We start from the raw sequence: 24,741 nt of genomic DNA, 5'->3' as shown, positions 1-24,741 counted from the left end.
TATATTTCACGCTCTTCCTTCAAATCTTTCTCTTGTTCTTGCTTCTATTTTTCATCCTTTGAATTCTCCAAAGTTTTTCCACTCCTCAAGGTGATTGCATGCACTTGTTCCTTAGGATTCTTCTCTGTATCGCTCGGCAAAACTCCTTGAACTCTTCCCGCTAATATGTTATGAATTTGCCCAATTTGAGTCTCAAGGTTTCTAATAGAGGCTAATTGATTTTGGGGAACGATTTCAGTCTTCTCAAACCTCTTGCTTGTCTCTTCAATGAACTTGGTAAGCACATTCTCCAATTTAGATTTTGGCTCTTGAGTTTTAAAAACAAGAGGTTGTTTATGCTCATTGTTATTGCTCCAAGAGAAGTTCGGGTGTTTCCTCCATGCTGGATTGTATGTGTTGGAATATGGATTCCCTTGCCCCCTTTGGAAATTATTGACGTAATTAGCTTGTTCAGGCTGAGCAAACGGGTTCCCTTCTTGACAATCCTTGGATGAATGATTTCTTGCACAAAGGTCGCCTGTTAGAGAGGAGGATTCAATTGCATTTATATTTAATACATTACCTAATTGCTTCTGGATGTTTAAAGGTTGAGCAACCAATGCGGTGTAACCGTCAACTTTGTGCACTCCCGCTAATTTCCTTGTTGAAGTTCTCTCTAAAGTCCTCATATAGTTATTGTTCGCCATCACTTCAATCAAATTGTATGCTTCCTCTGGTGTTTTATTGTTCAAGGCTCTTCCACTTGCAGCATTTATCATGGCTTGAATAGTTGGCAGCAACCCTTGGTAGAATGTTTGCACTTGCGACCAGATTGGTAACCATGGTGAGGGCACCTCCGTAAGAGATCCTTATACCTGTCCCATGCTTCATACAATGACTCCAAATCTTGTTGGTAGAAGTTTTTAATCTCACTCCTTAGCTTGGCAGACTTGGCAGGTGGAAAATATTTAGTGAGGAAGGTTTGAGCTAACTCATTCCATGTCATGATACTCCCAGGTGGCAGAGAAATCAACCATGCCTTAGCTTTATCCTGAAGAGAGAATGGGAAAAGCGTCAACCTAATTGCATCATCGGATACTCTATTATGCCTGAATGTGTTGCATAACTCCAGAAAATTGGCGATATGCAAGTTGGGATCATCATTAGGTAACCCAGCGAATTGGACCGACTGCTGAATCATTTGAATAATTGCTGGCTTGATCTCAAAATTATTCACTTGAACTGCTGGTCTCTTGATGATAGAATAGCACCCATCAACAGTAGGAATAGAGTAGTCCTTCATTGCTCTTCGAACCACTACTGCTCCACCAATTGCATTTCCTCATATGGTATCCTCACTCTCATTCTCTTGATTTTCCACATTGGGATTTATAATTCCTGTGTTAGCCATTTATTTTTCAAAGTTAGCTTTCCTCAACTATTTAGCCATTCTCTCTATCTCATAATCTAAGGGATTAAGATCACCACCACCTTTTGAACGTAAGCTCTCCAGGTTCTAACTAAAAGAAACAAACAAAACAAAAAAAAAATATGAAAATTAATTTCTAAGACATCAAATTAGCAACTAAATACTTCGTATTATGATAATCCGAGGATTATACTGTTTTATTAAGGCTTTTTGGCCGGATTTTGGATACTTCTTATGTCATTTTTGCCTGAATTGCAACTTAATTTCATATGTTTTATGTTTCAGGCCAAAACGTGCACTTTGAGCAAATAATGAGCGGGATCGAGTTTCTGGACCCAGAAGCGAGCGAATCTTAGGATTCGGGGAACTTCTGAAGCGGATTTGAAGCACTATAAAGCTTGTTCCCATTGGAGAGCATCGAAGATTGATGATTCAAGCAAGGAAGCATGCGGAGGCAATTCTGTAATTTTAGAATTGTTCAGCAAGGTTCGCCACGACGATAAACTCTTGGGAATTCATTGCCGCGGTGAAGTCTTTGATTTTTAGTTTTTAATTAAAACGCATAGTTTTATTTTAGGAAAGTTTTTAGGTTTCTGGACCGACTATATAAGAAAAACTTAGACATTTTGAGAGAGGGGGTGGTCACCTTTAGAGTAAGTTTAACATTCTGGGAAAGAAGGAGAGGAGATTGAGATTGAACTTTGTGGATTCATCAATATGGAAGATCTTTATTCTCTTTTCTTAGTTTCAATATGTTGAATACATTGCTCACTATTTTTACTTCGATTTATGTTAATTTTAGTATGAACTAACTCATCTTGGGTTAGGGTTTTGATGTAATTTGGGATTTCTATGTTTAATCAATGAATTAGTGTTATTTCTACATTCTAGTGCATGGATTTTGTGATTTCTCTTGTTTTTCTTGAAAGTGTTTGTTGAACATGATGAGATTGAGAAATGAATCATGTATGAGCTTCTTAGGGAAATCACCATTGTTGTATTGAATGCTAGAGATAGGTTTGAGAATCAATGAAATCAATCTAGGATTCCATTAGCTTAATGAACTTGGATCTATTAATCTTCAAATTGTTAGGTGCCGAAGCTTAATATGGAAAAGTAGGAATTCATAGCCTGAGAAAGTATGTTTTACACATTAGGGGGTTCGATTTACAATCCGTGCATATAAGTATAGAAGTAGCATAATTCGTAGATTAATTCATAGAATCCTAATGAAGTCAAAACCCTAACCGTTTGTTTTACTTGATATTACTCTTGCTTTCATTAATTAGCTTTTTAAATACTTAGTAAATTTGCCTTCATTTTAGTTTTAATTTCTCCCATAAATCCAAACACTTTTCGGTTTCTCCAACTTGAAAACAATTAGGAAAATCAGTGTTTAACAACCAATCCTCGTGGGAACGATGCTTCACTTATCACTTTATTACTTTATTTGACTAGTGCACTTGTTATACATTACATGTTGTAGTTACAACGTATCATATTGATATTGGTAAAACAAAATAGTTTCCCAGCAATGGTGCCAATAACTTGACGAGCTATTTGCAAGTGTACGAAATCGCGCAAGTGATAAAGCTCGAGTAAACGAGTGTCGAATCCCAAGAGAACTACCTACCAAGTACCAAACTAGTCTATTTTATTGCTATTTGATGAAACATAATTTTAAGAATGAATTTAATGAAAAAGAAAACAAACTAAAAACTAAACAAAAGCAGAATTTTATTAATACTTTGGTAAAAAAATCAATATGACAAAACCTAGGGCACATATTTCACACCAATTTAATCCTATGCATTGACAATTATTGCTAACCTAATTAAGCTTATTCTAACAGCCAAACCCCCTGATATTCCACTAACTTTCTCTCGAACAATAAGCGAATTAACCCCTAAGTAACAACCCAAAATATCTCTAAGTTGGATTTAGGATCTAAGAGATCATTAAGTTCTATGGAATTTACCAGAGTCTCATAGATCACGATAACCTATCTCTAGCATTCGCTCAATCTACTGTTTTATTACCTTGGACTAATAAGGTTTCATCTCTTGGTATCAACCCAACCCATGATATCATTCAACTCTCGGATCCTTAAGAATTGAAAGCATTACACACAATAATAAAACTTAGAATTAATGCGCAATAAGAATTAACAACAATAAAGTCAACACATATTCATAAATTGGGCTACATCTTTAGCCCTAGAAAAAGGGATTTAGTTTATAATTACAGTAATAAAAACAACCATTGTATTCAATAACATGAGTTCAAGAAAGAAAAATGGAAAAACTTCTCTAATTGGCGAATGAGAACTGCAAGAATCCCAATCTCCAAAATAGTAGCCATCCTTTCTCCTTCTCTAATCCCCCTAAAAACTGATTAAAGACCCTTATTTATAGTGCTAGGGTTTGGAGGTTACTTAGGAAAGAATTAAATGCCTTAACCCATTCAGATTCGGACTAGGAGAATGCAATAACCCAAATAGGCCCGTGACCCATCGCTGCAGCGATAAGAAATGGTCGCTGCAGTGATTGTTCTTTTGGTCCCACGAGTCCGTGATCTTCAGAATTTGGTAAAGTCATCAACACAAACTTTAAAGCTCTCTGAATAAGCTATCCAACTCCACAAGAATCATCAAATTCTGATTTCTATAGCTCAATTTATGATTGAAACATCAAAGCATGCTCATCTTGAAGGATTTCTAGATTTTACGTTGTATCTTTGACGCGTCACAACTTTCTCGTTTCAACTCCGATTCTTGCACCGTTTGTTCCTACTTGTCACAAATTCCATCGACATCATTCTTTTTCCTTCAAATATTGGTTTGAACCTGAAAATACTCAAACTACACCCGTGATCCCGTGAAAGGTATTTATTAAATAATTAATTCAAATTCCACAAATTAAACACAATTTTCCACAAATAATCCAATTAAATCACTAACAAAATATATACTTTCAAGCTCTTATCAGAAACTTCTTTAGAATTTCTATAAGGGAAATTGAATCGATGAATAGGGAGTCTTCATAGCTCAAGGGTAGACTCTTCTTGATTAGGGTCAGTACTCCAAGGATCTGTTGGATCATCATTTCCATCTCTACTAGCTTTTTTGACATTGCCTACTCTACAGAGTTTTGACGGATGAGAAGGGCCCAGCACTAGTGGTCGAATGTGATGCGGGATGTCCACTCGACACATAAGTCATAGGCACTCCAACCCTCAAGTTAGCACAAATAGAATGAGACTAAGTAAGGAAAAGAAAGAGTTAGAGTTGATAGAAGTCGTTGTCACTGTGGGGCTATGGCATGACAACCATTGTAAAGTGGTTGGTACTCGACTCTACGGTGTGAATCAGTGGCTATATGAGAGAGCAATATGAAGAGCAAACTGGGTAGTGTAAAATTAAATCTAGAGTAAGTTCTAAAGTTTCTTCTGAGAGGGTCAACCTTGATACTTATAGATGGCTGGAGCGGTTAGAGCTCCCATGAGACTCAAAGTCCCTTTAGGGAGTGAGTGCCGACTCTACGTTTATTGATTTGGTGAAGACGTTGTAATCCCTTTGTGAGTATTATGCCATTTGGCTAGAGACTCGGAGTTTGTTGTGACTCAGTCAAAGGGACATGAGACTTGGTCTATAGAGCCAATGATAGGTCGCGTGACTAGGGATGATAGTTGAGCCAAGCCACTCTTGAGCTCATCTTGAGAAAATGTCAAGCCGAACTCAAGCTCGAGTGGCTTGACTTAGCCAACAAGCTGAGTTCGAACACCTGGATACTCGGCTCGCCAAGCTCGCGAGCCAAGCCAAGCTCAACATATTATAATATATATAATATTATATAATACATAATATATATAATATTATATAGTATCTTCCCATATCTCTTCTCTCTCTTTTCCCTTCTCTTCTTCATCTCGTCTCTTCTTCTTTTTTCTTTTCCCTTTTTCTCTAGTTTTCTTTCTTTCATTGTTTTTCTCTTTTCTCCTCTTCTTTACTTTTTTTTCTATTTTCTCTCCCCTAATTCTTTCTTCTCTCATTTTTCTCTCTTCCAATTTTTTTCTTTTTACCATGGCTTACTGAGGCCATAAAGATGACCAAATACGGATGGCCACGTGGGCTACGATGCTATCTAGATCTGGTGGACTGTGTAGCCCATGTGGTTGGCTAGATCTGGTTGACAGTTTAGCCCATATGGTTGGCTAGATCTAGCTACCCACATAGGCCATATTGGTGGCCAAATCTATGTGAGTTTTTGAGTGGATTTTAGAATGGGTTTTATGGTGGCTTTTGTTTTGAGTTATGCTAGATTTTAAGGTGGTGGGAGATGGTTGGCTTTTATTGTTGTGTTGTTATTATTTTGTATTATGTTCATTGTTGTTTTGGAGAGATTCTTGGCTATGTTTTTAGTGAATTCTTGGCTATATCTTGCTAGATTGTGTTGAATCAAAAGTCAGTTAAAGCTTTGAAATTGTAATTTTCATCAGATACACGAGCAGTTCATGAGTTCGAGCCGGCTCAAGCTTGATTAAATGAGCTCGAACTCGAGCTCGAATATCGTTTCTAGCTCATGAGCTTGAGCTCGAGCAAGATGTAAGTAAATTGATGAGCAGAGGTAGCGAAAAAATAAAAATTATTGCCCATCAATTACTTTGATTTCGCCAAGATCAAGGTCTGATATCTATATATATTTTACATGCTTAAATTGAAATAACAAAGAGCCATGCAAGGATTAGATTATACTAGCATTTGGAGGCTTCGTCAGTATCTCTAAACATGATTTTGCTAGCAATTCAAGAGTGGAATCAAACTCATGTCGTCCACACAAAGACAGTATATCAAAGACCAAGAATTGATTTTACTAGAATCAATTCTTGGCTTTGAGGATGATACTTAGGGTGATAGAGATAAGAGAAGAAAAGAGAAAATTTTTCTCTCAATATCACTCATGGCACAAAATGAGAGAATGAATATCAAAACCTATTTTTGCTATCTTCATATAATAAAGCAAAATTTCCGTTCCACCCCCATAGTTTAGCAACAACCCAAAGGTAGCTGGAATCGCATATAGGTCCCTATTTAATTATTTAGTTAAATATTAATATTAACTTCAGTAATTAAATTTGTAATTTTGCTAAGTTACTCCAATAATAAAATTGGACACAAGCTACAACCTCGTAAATTTAATTACACAACAAAATTACCAATATGCCCTTTCATGTAAAAAGTCGAATATACCCTTAAAAAATTTACCATCCTTAAATTGTCTCCTAAGTGTGAGACCTGTAAGCTCTCATCATATCGGAAGTGAGTAGTATCACGATTGACACCAATCAATCGTCTCACTACACACGGACCAAGATTGGCCCCTAGCAAGACATCATGGCCACCTGATAGATTCGGATTCAACGAAACAACTATCTATCAATGATATGGTTACTGTGCAATCAAATTCATTCACCATCTATTATCTCATCGAGACTGAGGTACATAAATAGTGTCAACCTCAGTTATTCTCGATATGTTTGTGTTCAGTTATTGGACCAATGACTGGAATAATAAATTGGATTGGGTTACAACTCAATCCTACTTTAGCCACAACTTTAGTGTCATTGCATTATACTGAATCATGTTGTGAGATAACTTCTCCTATACCTGGGAGTGATGAATCATCTATCGATCTACCATAGTCTTGATACACTCCTCGACACAGCCAATCACTGTCGTATTGATAGCTCTAAATAGAACTACATTAGGCTAGTGTCAAACTACACCAATCGGTGCACAAGGCAATTCTGATCTCAAGTCTAAGGATCACATGCACCACCATTCGTTAGAGGATTTATTCCATAGACATTGGGGTTACCATTTACATGGAATCCTTTGGTGGGTTGGTCCATTGAACTTTCCTACAGCAAGCACCCATGTGTCGCACCAGGTTGTTAGCAAACAACCTTGACAAGTGAGATCAATCACTACCTTTCGATAGGGTCGGTCAATACTATGATAGCCTTACCATATTATCTATGTCCTTGGTCAGAATAATACTAGGCTACGGACATTTCTAGAATGGCCACCATATGTGATCATAGGATTCTCACTATCAAGATTTGAAACACTTGGTACCCTAGTCATGGGTCTACCATCATAAGGACATATATCAATACATATCAATATGATTTACACGATGTAGAATAAAAAGCCTTTCATTGATTAATGAATATCATTACAAAGAGTCAATTCTATAATAATTGATTGGCTCTAGGGCACCTACTCTAACAATCTCCCACTTGCACTATAGCCAATCATTCATGCATTTAATACCAAATGACCTCAAGTGTTGTTCATGCTTCTGTTATGACAGAGGCTTTATCAGTGGATCAGCGAGATTGTCATCAGTATGCACTTTACTAATTTGCACATCTTTCCTCTCAACCATTTCTTTGATGAGATGGAATTGTTTGAGTATGTGTTTAGACTTCTGGTGAGACCGTGGCTCCTTTGCTTGAGCTATTGCTCCATTATTTTCGCAATAGATGTCTATTAGATCAACAATCGTGGAGACCACACGAAGTTCGGTAACAAACTTCTTAATCTAGAATGCCTCATTAGCTGCATCGGACAATCCAATATACTCAGCCTCCATTGTAAAATCCACTACAGTGCTTTGCTTGAAGCTCTTCCGGCTGACTACACCCTTATTGAGACAAAATACAAACCCAGATTGTGAACGATAATAATCCTTATCTGTTTGGAAACTAGCATTACTGTATCCTCTTACAGTGAGCTCATCTTCTCCTCCATAAACCAATAACATATCCTTAGTCCTCTTTAGGTACTTAAGAATACTCTTAACAACCATCCAATGATGCTCACCTGGATCCGATTGATATCTACTACAAGTGTTTGATGTACATGAGACATTAATACGAGTACAGAACATGGTATACATTATGGATTCAATTACTGATGCATATGGGATCTTCTTCATCCTATCTCTTTCATCTTGTGTTTTAGAACACAGATCCTTAGAGAAATAGACACCATGTGACATCGGAAGAAATCCCTTCTTGGGTTCTTCCATACTAAGTCTCTTCAGTACCTTGTCAATGTATGTACTCTGACTTAGGCCAAGCAACCTACGTGATCTATCACGATAGATCTTTATTTAGAGGATGTACGTTGTTTCTCCTAAGTCCTTCATGGAGAAGTACTTGGATAACCAAGTCTTTACCGACTACAAGTTTGGTATATCATTCCCGATCAGAAGTGTGTCATCAACATACAACACCAAGAATGCCACTACTCTGTAACACCCATATCAAGGTACGTAGCTTTATTTATGCCCTAATACCCTTAGTTGAATTTTATTAAAGTAATCTTGAACAAGTGTGAAGAAAATTCCATAAAACTTCATTAGGGTAAAATGGTCTTTTCACTCATAATTAGTTGAAAAAGTGGGGAGTCAAAAGAGATAGAATAACATGGAGAAGTTAATAAAAATAAGGGCATTTTGATAATTGACTAAGGGTCATAGATGGCATTTTTAGAAAGTGCAAGGGTATAATGGGAATCTATATATATTATTTTATGATATTAAGAGTTGAAGAAGAGAAACCCTAGCCACTCTACCCTCCATTCAAGCCATTCTCTACCCAAATTCTCTCAAATTTCTTCATTAAATTTCCAAGGAAATTCATAGGATCTTGGCTAACTTTTGATAGATTTTCAATCCTAAGCATCCAAAGGCAAAATTCTTGCACCAAGAAGTGAGATTAAATTTTAAAGTTTTGAATTCTTATGGTTGTATATGCTTAGGGTTTGAGAAGGAGGGAATTCTACCAAAGAGAGAGTATAGTGTTGGAGTTGTTCAAATTCAAGGTAAGTAAACCTAATTTGAACCTTAATTTGAGCAAGACTTTGTTGAATGAATTTTTTTGCATGTTTGTATGTGATGGTATGAGAGAATTATGGGCTCTTTTTTATGTTTATTGATGTATAAATTCTAGCCATGAGAAGTAGTGTATGGTTATGTGATGATTTGGTGAAGTTGTGGAAGATTTTGTGTTGAGATTTTTGGAGTGTAAGAAGTGATAAATTCAGCCAGGTTTGATACTCAATTTAGTGAGTTTTTGGCTCAAAATTTGGTTGAATTAGAGAGTTTTGGAAGTGTAGCCAACATGGTAGTAGCATGTGCATATGAATTATTTGATGAAAATCCTAAGAGAAAACATGTTACCATGGTTGCCCTGTCAAATCCATGACCTTCTGAGTGATTTTTGAGCATCTTAACCATCGAACTGGGTTGAGACCTAAACATAAAAGTTTTAGTCCTTTCTCAAAGATTTAAAATGAGACCAAGATCATAGCAATCCGATGTGTATAGCTCGAGATATGCCTTCCTGAATATGACCTATGCAGAATGACTACCTCAAAAGTACCTCCAATTTATTAGTTATTTTTAGTCTAATAATCTATGATTGATTTCAAGTATGGGAATGTTGTTGGTAGAGAATACTAGTTCCATAATGATATCTTTATATGTCGTCATGCATTCTCACATTCTCACATTTGCATTTAGAAAGAATAGTAAAGAATGAGCATATGTCCATGCACATACACATATATGAGAACATTAAAGAACAAAGAGAAAGAGAGTTTGGATGAATTGTAGAGAATTTCTTTTATGCATGTATATGCTTATATATGAATAATTTTTGATGGAATGGATATTGAATGATGGTTAGAATTTATCCATGAGAAGTAGTGTTTGTGTACTTGATGTGATGAGAGTTTGGATGAATTATGGAAGAATTGGAGTAGAAATTTTGGAGTGTACATTTTGGACAGGTTTGGCGTTAAATATGGAGGATTTTATATCAAATTTTTGGTGGCTTAGAAAAGAGATAGAAGTGTGGCCAAATTAGAGTTGCTTTGCGCACATAAGTTTTTTGATGAAATGTCAAAGAGAAGTGCATATTGAGTATGATTGTGTGTTATACTAAGATGAGTTTGTAGATGGTAGAGAATGACCTATTTACATTCCATATTGCATTATTGCATCTAAACATGTGAATTTAGAAATAATTATAAGCATGAAACCATCTACATGCATACATACTCATAAGAGCATGAAAAAGTACTAAAGAATGTTAAAGAGTAAATAGAAAGAAATGAGAATATTAAAGAAGTTCAAATCTGAAATTTTATCTAAAGAAGTGTAAAAAGATAAAAGAAAAGAAGGTTGTTGCGATGGGGAACCCGTGAGTGACAAGAAAAAGAATATTCCCACATGTACACCGCCTTTAGTAAGCGGCCTAAGAAGAAGAAGAATTTGTACAGTCCATAAGAGTACATGTGGATGAAGACTGTACCCAGAAGAATATTACTACATGCACGCCGCCTTTAGTGAGTGGCCTAAGAAGAAGAAAAATTTGTACAGTCCGTAAGAGTGCATGTAGATGAGGACTGTACTCACTCACACAGCCAGGGTTCCGAATCCATAAAGAAGAGAATAAGAAAGAAAAGAAGAGAAAAGAAACAACGGAAAGAAAAGAAGGAATAGAAAAAGAAAGAAAGACTAGAAAAGACAGAAAGAAGGAAATACAGAGAAAAGAAACAAAAAATAAAATAGAAAAACAGAAAAGAAAATGCACATTCTATGCATTTGTGCATTTGCGTCATACCTAGCATGATACCATGCCTATTATCATGAGTTGTGAGAAATTAGAAGAATACAGAAAGAATAGAGAAAGAATAGAGAAAGAACAGAGAAGGAATAGAGAAAGAATAGAGAAAGAATAGACAAAATATAGAGAAGAATAGAGAGGTGTGATGTAAGGAAAGAAATTCAGAATTTAAGCAACAGAGAGAGAAGAGTAGCATAGCGGGTTTACTTACTGAGCAATTAGTGCTTACCCTGTTGTTTTCAATGTTTTTGTAGGTAATAGGTGATATACGGTTGCTTGGAACATCACGCAGTGATTGGGCAACACTGTCGAGTTGATGTTTTGTGAATTTATTATATTTTATAAAGATTTGTATTTAAAGAAAAATTAGTTATGGGCCCATTATTTTATACTCATCTACATGTATATTTTCTTATGTATATTTTGTGAGTTTTACTGTTATTTTCTGAGTATTCTAGCTAGAGAGTGAGTATTACATGCTCTCACACTTACTTTCTTGTAAACACAAGGCTCATCTTCGTTCGTGATAAAATCGAATTCTTTTACGGCTTCATCAAAACGAATGTTCCAACTCCTTGAAGCTTACTTGAGTCCATAAATGGACCTTTGTAACTTGTATACCTTATTAGCTTGCCCATCAAGAATGAAACCATCAGTTGTGCCATGTACACATCCTCTTCAAGGTTTCCATTCAGGAAAGCCATTTTGACATCCATTTGCTAAATCTCATAGTCATGATATGCAACAATCACAAGCATAGTCTAGATGGATTTAATCATGGCAACTGGCAAAAAGGTTTTTTCATAGTCAATACCATGAATTTGTCTGAAAAATTTGGCAACCAATCATGCCTTATAGGTATGCACCTTGCCATCCATGTCAATCTTCTTCTTGAAGACGAATTTACGCTCTATGGGTTTTACCCCCCTCAAGTGGATCCACCAGAGACCATACTTGGTTTTGGTACATGGAGTCCATCTCAGATTTCATGGCTTCAAGCCATTTAACAAAATCTGGATGTGATATAGCATCTTCATAGGTTTTGAGTTCATTGTCTTGGTAGACCAGTACGCCACCATGTTGAGTCATGAGATAACCATATCTCTCAGGCTCATGACATACTCTCCCAGACCTACGTAGCTCCTGTGTTACCTGAGGTGGTTCACTTTGATCCATAAATTGTGGAGTAACCTCCTCATGATGTTCAACCACTTCTTGTGGCACTTCCCATCCTTTATCTAATACAACTTGTGGTTCTAGAACTTCATGGAGTTATACTTTTCTCCCATTATTACTTCTTAGAAAAAATTCCTTTTATAAGAAGACACCAGTACGAGCGACAAAAATTATGCGCTCTTCTAGATGGTAGAAATAGTATCCTTTGGTCTTCTTAGGATACCCCACAAATATACATTTGCAAGATTTATGGCCCAGCTTGTTCGAAGTCAGTTTCTTGACATAAGCTTCACAACCCCAAATCCTTAGACAAGACAAGTTGGGTTTTTGCCCACTCCATAGTTCATATGGAGTCTTATCTATAAACTTTGATGGCACATGGTTCTATACATGAGTCGCAGTCTCTAGGGCATTGTAATAACTGCTTTCTACTAAGATACTCATAAAAATACACATAATGAAAAATACATGTATAGTAACAAAAGTAGTTGGGCCCAAAATTTTCTTTTATTAAAATATATACATTATTTACATAACACAAAATCTCATGTACAAAAACCATCAAAAATAGTGTAACTATTGCTCTTCACTTGCCAACATCCATCTGACCGCATCCTCACCTATTTCCTGCAAAAACATAGGAAACAACGGGGTGAGCACAAACAATGCTCAGTAAGTAAATCTTCTACTCCTCTATCCCCGTAACTATTTTCTTAATTCTTTCCTTACATTACTCTCTTCTGATTTTCTTTCTCTTCTTATATCTCGGTTTCTCTATTTCTCACAATTCTTTTCTACTAATTCTCTTTCTCTCGCTCTGTTCTTTCTCATGCTCCCTTACTCTTTACCAATCGGACTCGGTTATGCATGGATTCGGAACCCTTGGCCATGTGAGTGTATTCTCTCTCTCGGGGTACTCTCGAGTATAGCCCTCATCCACATGTACTCTCACGGGCTATACCAATTCTTTCTCTCATGCTCAGGCCGCTCTCTCAATACGGCGTACATGCGGGAATACTCTACCCATCACTCACGGGTTCCCCATCGCACAACCTATTCTCTTCTTTAGCACTTCTCTTTCGTTTATTCTTTCTTTCTCTTTACTATTAAAGTGCTTTATTCTTAGAATTCTATACTCTTTCTCAAGCTATTACATAAATGCAAAATATATGCATGTGGATGGCTCATGCTCATTAAATGCACTCATGAAAGGCAAATATGCAATGTTGCAATAAGTTAAGGTTCCCTACTCACACTCATGCTTCTCTTAGGCATTTTATCAAACAATAAGTGTGCATACAAAAACTCTACTTTAATTATAACTCTACTTCTCTCTTTAACCATCCAAAATGGGAGGAAACTCCCTTGTATAATCATAATTCCCGTCAAGGAAAAACACTCCCAAAAAGTTTACTCAAAACTCCTCCAACTTCAACCTAACCTCAATCTCTCATCACACATCCAAAAACACTTCTCATAATTTAAACATATCCAACAACCATAAATAAGTACACATCTCATCTTAATTTTTAACAAGCATAAGATATACATAATAAAGAACTCAAGTGATTTCTTAAACCTTAACTTGAATTGGATTTACTTACCCTGTGATTGAGTGACTCCACTAGAATCTCTTTTCCCTTGGTAGATAGTCCTTTCTCTAAGACCTTAAACATTAATACTATAAGAATTCATCACTTCTATAAATAAATCTCACATATATAGCAAGAAATCTTACCTTAGGATGCTTTGGCTTAACTCTTTACCAAAAACGACTCAAAAGCCCTCTAAAAGCCCTTAAATAATTGAGTGGGAGGCTGAGAGAAAATGAAGAATGGGAATGGCGGCGGAAGTAGAGAAATGAGCGGTTGTTCTAAGACTAAATCCTTAATATCTCATTTTACGAACATTCTTTACCATTTTGCCCTTACACTTTCTTAGAAATTCCATCTTTGTCCTTTAATTCATTGCAGTCACACCCCCAACTCTAATACATTCTCCATGAAATTTTCTTACATTTCACTCCCCACTTTAGCTGCTAATTAAGGGTAGAATGGTGATGAGAATGCAAAATGTCATATTTAGCCCCCTTAATGTCTAGTTTTTTATAATTATTTGCTGCCTATATGTACTTATTATTATTCTATTTTGATTTAGGATGCAAATGGAGGCGTTAACTACAAAACGGAACTAATTAGGTGAATTCGGACAGTTTTGACATCACTTGGTAATCTGGGCATAACTATCTCATCCGAGCTCCGATTGAGATGATTCAAAATTTTGTGGAACGATAAGAAAGAGATCTACAACTTTCATGTTTTGAGTTTGGAGAGATACTCGCTGCATCAAGGTTCTAACGAGCTTGAAGTTGATGCACCTGCACTGTAGACGTTCTGGAACATTCCACCTTGTCATGCAATTCAAATAGGCAGATTATTACAAGAAGTTTTGAAGACCTATTGCACGCAAAATTAAAGCTGGAAACACCACTTTCCTATTTTGTATTAAGACTTTATTTTATTTTCAATTACTCAGATTAGGATAAAGGTTATTTTGGGATTTTAGAATATTTTTAGGAGATTTAGATTGAGTAGAATTAGAATTCGAATTAGATATTTTTAAAGGGAGATCAGATTAGGGATTAGAGAAGATATCACACACGCCTCTCTCTTCTCTCTTCTGAATTCATTTTTTCTTGAATTATTCATGGCCATGAGTGGCTAGCTTTTAGAACTTGGTCGAAGGAAACAAGACCTCGGAATCAATAAACTATGAGATCAATCTGGTTTTTTACTTTAAGTGTTCAATTTATATTTGAGTATTGGATGTTCTTCTATGCATATTTTCATGATTGTTGCGTTTAATTACTAGGAGGCCTACTAGTTTATTAATTGTTGCAATCTACTGCTAAGTTCAATATCAAATCCGTAGTTGTTTGATCCCTCTAACTTGCAAAGCAATTAGAGTTAATAATTTGCTGCGTCAGGAATTAGTAATTCCTAAGAAGAACACTCGACTAAATTAAATGCAACTGTTTGAGTTTGTGTTGTTTAGCTTCATTCCATTTGAACTTTTTCTACAGCAAGCACCCATGTGTCGCACCAGGTTGTCGGCAAACAACCTTGACAAGTGAGATCAATCACTACCTTTCGATAGGGTCGGTCAAACATGATAGCCTTACCATATTATCTATGTCCTTGGTCAGAATAATACTGGCTAGGACATTTCTAGAATGGCCACCATATGTGATCATAGGTTCTCACTATCAAGATTTGAAACACTTGGTACCTGGTCACATTCTACCATCCTAAGGACATATACAATACATATCAATATGATTTACACGATATGAATAAAAAGCCTTTATTGATTAATGAATATCATTACAAAGAGTCAATTCTAATAATTGATTGCTCTAGGGCACCTACTCTACAATCTCCCACTTACACTATAGCTCATCATTCAGCATTTATACCAAATGACCTCAAGTGTTGTTCATGCTTCTGTTATGAAGAGCTTTATCAGTGGATCACGAGATTGTCATCAGTATGCACTTTACTATTTCACCATCTTTCCTCCAACCATTTCTTAATGAGATGGAATTGTTTGAGTATGTGTTAGACTTCTGGTGAGACATGGCTCCTTTGCTTAAGCTATTGCTCCATTATTTTCGCATAGATGTCTATTGGATCACAATTGTGAGACCCACACCAAGTTCGGTACGCTTTAATCTAGATGCCTCTTGGCTGCATCGACAATGATATACTCAGCCTCCATTGTAAAATCCACTACAGTGCTTTGCTTGAAGCTCTTCCGCTCACTACACCCTATTGAGACAAAATACAAACCCAGATTGTGAACGATAAAATCCTTATCTGTTTGGAAACTAGCATTACTGTATCCTCTTACAGTGAGCTATCTTCTCCTCCATAAACCAATAACATATCCTTAGTCCTCTTTAGGTACTTAAGAATATTCTAACACCATCCAATGAGCTCACCTGGATCGATTGATATCTACACAAGTGTTTGATGACATGAGACATCAATACGAGTACAGAACATGGCATACATTATGGATCAATTACTGATGCTATGGGATCTTCTTATCCTATCTCTTCATCTTGTGTTTTAGAACACATCTCTAGAGAAATAGACACCATGTGACATCGAAAAATCCCTTCTTGGGTTCTTCCATATAAAGTCTCTTCAGTACCTTGTCAATGTTGTACTCTAACTTAGGCCAAGCACCTACGTGTCTATCATACAGATCTTTATTTAGAGGATGTACGTTTCTCCAAGTCTTTCATGGAGAAGTACTTGATAACCAAGTCTTTACCGACTACAAGTTTGGTATACATCCCATCAGAAGTGTGTCATCAACATACAACACCAAGAATGCCACCTCTGTAACCCCACTCAAGGTATGTAGCTTTATTATGCCTTAATACCCTTAGTTGAATTTTATTAATTATCTTGAACAGTGTGAAGAAATTCCATAAAACTTCATTAGGGTAAAATGGTCTTTTCACTCATAATTAGTTGAAAAAGTGGGGAGTAAAGATAGAATAACATGGAGAAGTTAATAAAAATAAGGGCATTTTGTAATTACTAAGGGTATAGATGGATTTTTAGAAAGTGCAAGGATAAATGGGAATCTATATATATATTTTATGATATTAAGAGTTGAAGAAGAGAAACCCTAGCCACTCTACCCTCCTCAAGCCATTCTCTACCCAAATTCTCTCAAATTTCTTCATTAAATTTCCAAGGAAATTCATAGATTTGGCTAACTTTTGTAGATTTTCAATCGAACACCAGGAAAATTCTTGCACCAAGAAGTAGATTAATTTAAAGTTTTAATTCTTATGGTTGTATGGCTTGGGTTTGAGAAGGAGGGAATTCTACCAAAGAGAGAGTATATGGTTGGAGTTGTTCAAATTCAAGGAAGTACCTAATTTGAACTTATTTGAGCAAGACTTTGTTGAATAATTTTTTTGCATGTTTGTATGTGATGTATGAGAGATATGGCGTTTTTTATGTTTATTGATGTATAAATTCTAGCAATGAGAAGTAGTGTATGGTTTAGTGATGATTTGGTGAAGTTGTGAAGATTTTGTGTTGAGATTTTTGAGTGTAGAGAAGTGATAAACAGCCAGGTTTGATACTCAATTTAGTGAGTTTTTGGCTCAAAATTTGGTTGAATTAGAGAGTTTGGAAGTGTAGCCAACATGGTATAGATGTGCATAGAATTTTGATGAAAATCCTAAGAGAAAACATGTGTCAAATCCTGACCTTCTGAGTGATTTTTGAGCATCTTACCCATCAACTGGTTGAGACTAAACATAAAAGTTTTAGCCCTTTCTCAAGTTTAAATAAGACAAGATCATAGCAATCGATGTGTATAGTCGAGATATGCCTTCTTGAATATACCTGTCATGACTACCTCAAAAGTACCTCCAATTTTTAGTTATTTTTAGTCTAATAATCTGGATTGATTTCAAGTATGGGAATGTTGTTGGTAGAGAATACTAGTTCCATAATGATATCTTTATATGCTCATGCATTCTCACATTCTCACATTTGCATTTAGAAAGAATAGAAGAATGAGCATATGTCCATGCACAACACATATATGAGAACATAAAGAACAAAGAGAAGAGAAGAGAGTTTGGATGAATTGTAGAGAATTTCTTTATGCATGTATATGCTTTATAGATAAGAATTTGATGGAATGGATATTGAATGATGGTTAGAATTTATCCATGAGAAGTAGTGTTTGTGTACTTATGTGGAGAGTTTGGATGAATTATGGAAGAATGGGAGAAATTTTGAGTTACATTTATAGGTTTGGCTTAAATATGGAGGATTTTATATCAAATTTTTGGTGGCTTGAAAAGAGATAGAAGTGTGGCCAAATTAGAGTTGCTTTGCGCACATAAGTTTTTTGATGAAATGTCAAAGAGAAGTGCATATATGAGTATGATTGTGTGTTATATTAGATGAGTTTGTAGATGGTAGAGAATGACCTATTTCATTCCATATTGCATTTGCATCAACATGTGAATTTAGAAATAATATAAGCATGAAACCATCTACATCATACATACTCATAAGAGCATGAAAAAGTACTAAAAATGTTAAAGAGTAAATAGAAAGAAATGAGAATATTAAAGAAGTTCAAATCTGAAATTTTATCTAGAGAAGTGTAAAAAGATAAAAGAAAAGAAGGTTGTTGCGATGGGAACCGTGTGAGTGACAAGAAAAGAATATTCCCACATGTACCCACCTTTAGTAAGGGCCTAAAGAAGAAGAATTTGACAGTCCATAAGAGTACATGTGATGAGACTGTACCAAAGAATATTCCTACATGCACGCGCCTTTAGTAGGCCTAAGAAGAAGAAAATTTGTACAGTCCGTAAGAGTGCATGTAGATAGGACTGACTCACTCACACACCAGGTTCCGAATCCTGCCAGAGTCGATCCAAAGAATAGAAGAAAGAATAAAGAAAGAAGAAAGAAAAGAAAGAAAAGAAGAGAAAGAAGAGAAACAAAGAAGAAACAATAGAAAAAGAAGAAAGCTAAAAGACAAAAGAGAATACAGAGAAAAAACAAAAAAATAGAAAAACAGAAAGAAAATGCACATTCATGCATTTTTGCATTTGCTCATACCTACATGATACCATGCCTATTATCATGAGTTTGTGAAATTAGAAGAATAGAGAAAGAAAGAAGAAAGAAAGAAAGTAACGAGAAATAACAGAGAAGAATAGAGAGGTGTGATGTAAGAAAGAAATTCAGAATTTAAGCAACGGAGAGAGAGATAGCATACGGGTTTACTTACTGAGCAATTAGTGCACCCTTTGTTTTCAATTTTTTTGTGGTATATTAGATACGGTTGCTTGGAACATCACGCAGGTTGTGGGCACACTTCGAGTTGATGTTTTGTGAATTTATTATATTTTATAAGATTTGTATTTAAAGAAAAATGTTTGGGCCCATTTTTTATCTCATCTACATGTATTTTCTATATATATTTTGTGAGTTTTACTGTTATTTTCTGAGTATCTAGCTAGAGTGAGTATTCTATGTATCGAGTTCTAGTAGAGATGAGTATACATGCTCTCACACTTACTTTCTTGTAAACACAAGGCTCATCTTCGTTCGTGATAAAATCGAATTCTTTATGGCTTCATCAAAACGAATGTTCCAACTCCTTGAAGCTACTTGAGTCCTAAATGGACCTTTGTAACTTGTATACCTTATTAGCTTGCCCATCAAGAATGAAACCACAGTTGTGCCATGTAACCATCCTCTTCAAGGTTTCCATTCAGAAAAGCCTTTTGACATCCATTTGCTAAATCTCTAGTCATGATATGCAACAATCACAAGCATAGTCTGGATGGATTTAATCATGGCAATGCGAAAAGGTTTTTTCATAGTCAACACCATGAATTTGTTTGAAAATTTGGCACAATCTGACCTTATAGGTATGCACCTTGCCATCCATGGTTTTGTACATAGAGTCCATCTCAGATTTCATGGCTTCAAGCCATTTAACAAAATCTTGATTGATATAGCTCTTCATAGGTTTTGAGTTCATTGTCTTGGTAGACCAGTACGCACCATGTTGAGTCAAGATAACCTATCTCTCAGGCTCATGACATACTCTCCCACCACGTAGCTCCTGTGTTCCCTGAGTGGTTCACTTTGATCCAAAATTGGGAGTAACCTCCTCATGATGTTCAACCTTCTGTGGCACTTCCCATCCTTTATCTAATACAACTTGTGGTTTCAGAACTTCATGAGTTTACTTTTCTCCCATTATTACTCTAGAAAAAATTCCTTATAAAGAAGACACCAGTACGAGGACAAAAATTGCGCTCTTCTAGATGGTAGAAATAGTATCCTTTGGTCTTCTAGGATAACCCAAATATACATTGCAAGATTTTGGCCCACTTGTTCGAAGTCAGTTTCTTGACATAAGCTTCACAACCCCAAATCCTGAGAAGACAAGTTGGGTTTTGCCCACTCCATAGTTCATATGAGTCTTATCTATAACTTTGAGGCACATGGTTCTACATGAGTCGCAGTCTCTAGGGCATTGTAATAACTGCTTTCTACTAAGATACTCATAAAAATACATATAAAAATACATGTATAGTAACAAAAGTAGTTGGGCCCAAATTTTATTTTTAAAATATAACATTTTTACATACACAAAATCTCATGTACAAAAACCATCAAAATGTGTAACTAATTTATATTTTTGTTAATTTGTATTTAGTTGTTAATTTTCCATCAATCCAATTTATTGTTTCTTCAATTAGGACTTAAACTAGAGAAATCAATACTTAGTAACAATATCATCGTGGGAACGATACTCTACTCATCATTATATTACTTGTGCGATTAGTATACTTGCTACATATTGCATGTTATAAGAAACACGCATCAGTCTATAGAGCCAATGATAGGTCGCGTGACTAGGGATGATAGTTGAGCCGAGCCACTCGCGAGTGGCTCGAGCTCATCTTGAGAAAAGCTTGAGTTCAGCTCAACATTTGTTGAGCCGAACTCAAGCTCGAGTGGCTCGACTCAGCCAACGAGCTGAGTTCGAACACCCGGAAATTGGGCTCGCCAAGCTCGCGAGCTGAGCCAAGCTCAACATATTATAATATATATAATATTATATAATACATAATTTATATAATATTATATAGTATCTTCCCATATCTCTTCTTCATCTCATCTCTTTTTCTTTTTCTTTTTCTTCTTGTTTTTTCTTTTCCCTTTTTCTCCAGTTTTCTTTCTTTCATTGTTTTTCTTTTTTCTCCTCTTCTTAACTTTTTTTTTTTTCTTTTTTCTCTCCCCTCATTCTTTCTTCTCTCATTTTTCTCTCTTCCATTTTTTTTTTCTTTTTACCATGGCTTACTGAGGCCATAAAGACAGCCAAATACGGATGGCCACGTGGGCTACAATGCTGGCTAGATCTGGTGGACTGTGTAGCCCATGTGGTTGGCTAGATCTGGTTGACAGTTTAGCCCATGTGGTTGGCTAGATCTGGCTACCCACATAGGCCATACCGGTGGCCAAATCTATGTGAGTTTTTGAGTGGATTTTAGAATGGGTTTTATGGTGGCTTTTGTTATGAGTTATGCTAGATTTTAAGGTGGTGGGAGATGGTTGGCTTTTATTGTTGTGTTGTTAATATTTTGTATTATGTTCATTGTTGTTTTGGAGAGATTCTTGGCTATGTTTTTAGTGAATTATTGGCTATGTCCTGCTAGATTGTGTTGAATCAAAAGTCAATTAAAGCTTTGAAATTGTAATTTTCATCAGATACACGAGCAGTTCATGAGTTCGAGCCGGCTCAAGCTTGATTAAATGAGCTCGAACTCGAGCTCGAATATCGTTTCTAGCTCACGAGCTTGAGCTCGAGCAAGATGTAAGTAAATTGATGAGCAGAGGTAACGAAAAAATAAAAATTATTGCCCATCAATTACTTTGATTTCGCCAAGATCAAGGTCTGATATCTATATATATTTTACATGCTTAAATTGAAATAACAAAGAGCCATGCAAGGATTAGATTATACTAGTGTTTGGAGGCTCCGTTAGTATCTCTAAACATGATTTTGCTAGCAATTCAAGAGTGGACTCAAACTCATGTTGTCCACACAAAGGCAGTATGTCAAAGACCAAGAATTGATTTGACTAGAATCAATTCTTGGCTTTGAGGATGATACTTAGGGTGATAGAGATAAGAGAAGAAAAGAGAAAATTTTTCTCTCAATATCACTCACGGCACAAAATGAGAGAATGAATATCAAAACCTGTTTTTGCTATCTTCATATAATAAAGCAAAATTTCCGTTCCACCCCCATAGTTTAGCAACAACCCAAACGTAGCTGGAATCGCATATAGGTCTCTATTTAATTATTTAGTTAAATATTAATATTAACTCCAATAATTAAATTTGTAATTTTGCTAAGTTACTCCAATAATAAAATTGGACACAGGCTACAACCTCAGTAAATTTAATTACACAACAAAAATACCAATATGCCCTTTCGTGTAAAAAGACGAATATACCCTTCAAAAATTTACCATCCTTAAATTGTCTCCTAAGTGTGAGACCTGTAGGCTCTCATCATATCGGCAATGAGTAGTATTGCGATTGACACTAATCAATCGTCTCACTACACACAGACCAAGATTGGCCCCTAGTAAGACATCATGGCCACCTGATGTATTCGGATTCAGCGAAACAACTACCTATCAATAATATGGTTACCGTGCAATCAAATTCATTCATCATCTATTATCTCATCGAGACTGAGGTATAGAAATAGTGTCAACCTCAATTATTCTCGATGTGTTTGTGTTCAGTTATTGGACCAATGACTGGAATAATAAATTGGATTGGGCTACAACTCAATCCTACTTTAGCCACAACTTTAGTGTCATTGTCATATACTAAATCGTGTTGTGAGATAACTTCTCCTATACCCGGAAGTGATGAATCATCTATCGATCTACCATAGTCTTGATACACTCCTCGACACAGCCAATCACTATCGTATTGATAGCTTTAAATAGAACTACGTTAGGCTAGTGTCAAACTACACCAATCGGTGCACAAGGCAATTCTGATCTCAAGTCTAAGGATCACATGCACCACCATTCGTTAGAGGATTTATTCCATAGACATTGGGGTTACCATTTACATGGAATCTTTTGGTGGGTTAGTCCATTGAACTTTCCTACAGCAAGCACCCATGTGTCGCACCAGGTTGTCGGCAAACAACCTTGACAAGTGAGATCAATCACTACCTTTCGATAGGGTCGGTCAACACTATGATAGCCTTACCATATTATCTGTGTCCTTGGTCAGAATAATACTGGGCTATGGACATTTCTAGAATGGCCACCATATGTGATCATAGGGTTCTCACTATCAAGATTTGAAACACTTGGTACCTTGGTCACAGTTCTACCATCCTAAGGACATATATCAATACATATCAATATGATTTACACGATATAGAATAAAAAGCCTTTTATTGATTAATGAATATCATTACAAAGAGTCAATTCTACAATAATTGATTAACTCTAGGGCACCTACTCTAACAATCTCCCACTTACACTATAGCTAATCATTCATGCATTTACTACCAAATGACCTCAAGTGTTGTTCATGCTTCTGTTATGATAGAGGCTTTATCAGTGGATCAGCGAGATTGTCATCAGTATGCACTTTACTAGTTTGCACATCTTTCCTCTCAACCATTTCTCTAATGAGATGGAATTGTTTGAGTATGTGTCTAGACTTCTGGTGAGACCATGGCTCCTTTGCTTAAGCTATTGCTCCATTATTTTCGCAATAGATGTCTATTGGATCAACAATTGTGGAGACCACACCAAGTTCGGTAACGAACTTTTTAATCTAGACTGCCTCCTTGGCTGCATCGGACAATGTAATATACTCAGCCTCCATTGTAAAATCCACTACAGTGCTTTGCTTGAAGCTCTTCCAGCTCACTACACCCCTATTGAGACAAAATACAAACCCGGATTGTGAACGATAATAATCCTTATCTGTTTGGAAACTAGCATTACTGTATCCTCTTACAGTGAGCCTATCTTCTCCTCCATAAACCAATAACATATCCTTAGTCCTCTTTAGGTACTTAAGAATATTCTTAACAGCCATCCAATGACGCTCACCTGGATCTGATTGATATCTACTACAAGTGTTTGATGCACATGAGACATCAATACGAGTACAGAACATGGCATACATTATGGATCCAATTACTGATGCATATGGGATCTTCTTTATCATATCTCTTTCATCTTGTGTTTTAGAACACATATCCTTAGAGAAATAGACACCATGTGACATCAGAAGAAATCCCTTCTTGGGTTCTTCCATATTAAATCTCTTCAGTACCTTGTCAATGTATGTACTCTAACTTAGGCCAAGCAACCTACGTGATCTATCATGACAGATCTTTATTTAGAGGATGTACACTGTTTCTCCTAAGTCTTTCATGGAGAAGTACTTGGATAACCAAGTCTTTACCGACTACAAGTTTGGTATAGCATTCCCAATCAGAAGTGTGTCATCAACATACAACACCAAGAATGCCACTGCTCTGTAACGCCCACGTCAAGGTATGTAGCTTTATTTATGCCTTAATACCCTTAGTTGAATTTTATTAAAGTTATCTTGAACAAGTGTGAAGAAAATTCCCTAAAACTTCATTAGGGGTAAAATGGTCTTTTCACTCATAATTAGTTGAAAAAGTGGGGAGTGAAAAGAGATAGAATAACATGGAGAAGTTAATAAAAATAAGGGCATTTTGATAATTGACTAAGGGTCATAGATGGCATTTTTAGAAAGTGCAAGGGTATAATGGGAATCTATATATATTATTTTATGATATTAAGA

At 36.0% G+C, this 24,741-nt stretch overlaps 1 non-coding gene across 1 annotated transcript; it reads left to right on the top strand.

The window, feature by feature from the left end:
* Nucleotides 1–815: 815 nt before the first annotated feature.
* On the top strand, nucleotides 816–922 carry LOC116117832. The gene has a single exon (XR_004126043.1). It is a non-coding gene; the product is annotated as a small nucleolar RNA R71 (small nucleolar RNA).
* Nucleotides 923–24,741: the final 23,819 nt, after the last annotated feature.

This window comes from Pistacia vera, unplaced genomic scaffold (genome assembly GCF_008641045.1).
Source record: "Pistacia vera cultivar Batoury unplaced genomic scaffold, PisVer_v2 Contig823, whole genome shotgun sequence".
Lineage (NCBI taxonomy): Eukaryota > Viridiplantae > Streptophyta > Magnoliopsida > Sapindales > Anacardiaceae > Pistacia > Pistacia vera.
This window is presented reverse-complemented; position numbering and strand designations above follow the sequence as displayed.